This window comes from Antrostomus carolinensis, unplaced genomic scaffold (genome assembly GCF_000700745.2).
Source record: "Antrostomus carolinensis isolate BGI_N321 unplaced genomic scaffold, ASM70074v2 scaffold50375, whole genome shotgun sequence".
Lineage (NCBI taxonomy): Eukaryota > Metazoa > Chordata > Aves > Caprimulgiformes > Caprimulgidae > Antrostomus > Antrostomus carolinensis.
In genome coordinates, this window is record NW_010318002.1 from 1 (window position 1) to 283 (window position 283).

The following is a 283-nucleotide window of genomic DNA, read 5'->3' on the forward strand; positions in this document are numbered from 1 at the left end:
ATCCCTCCCCACCTCATGGTCTTCCCAGCCCTGTGCTCATCCTGGGTGAGGGCCAGGAGCATGTGTTGTGGATAAAGACACCCAAAGTGCCCCAGTCACACCCTGTGCTGGGGACGTGTCCATGCTCTCACTGACACAAGGTGATGTGTTACCTGCTCTTGAGTTAACTGGGTTCTTTCTCCCATGAAAGTCCCACTCCCTCTTGAAAATCTTTCTAAACTCAACCCTGTGAGATTGGGAGGTGCTGAGTGATGGTAGCTGAAGGACCAGTGAGGTGATGAGC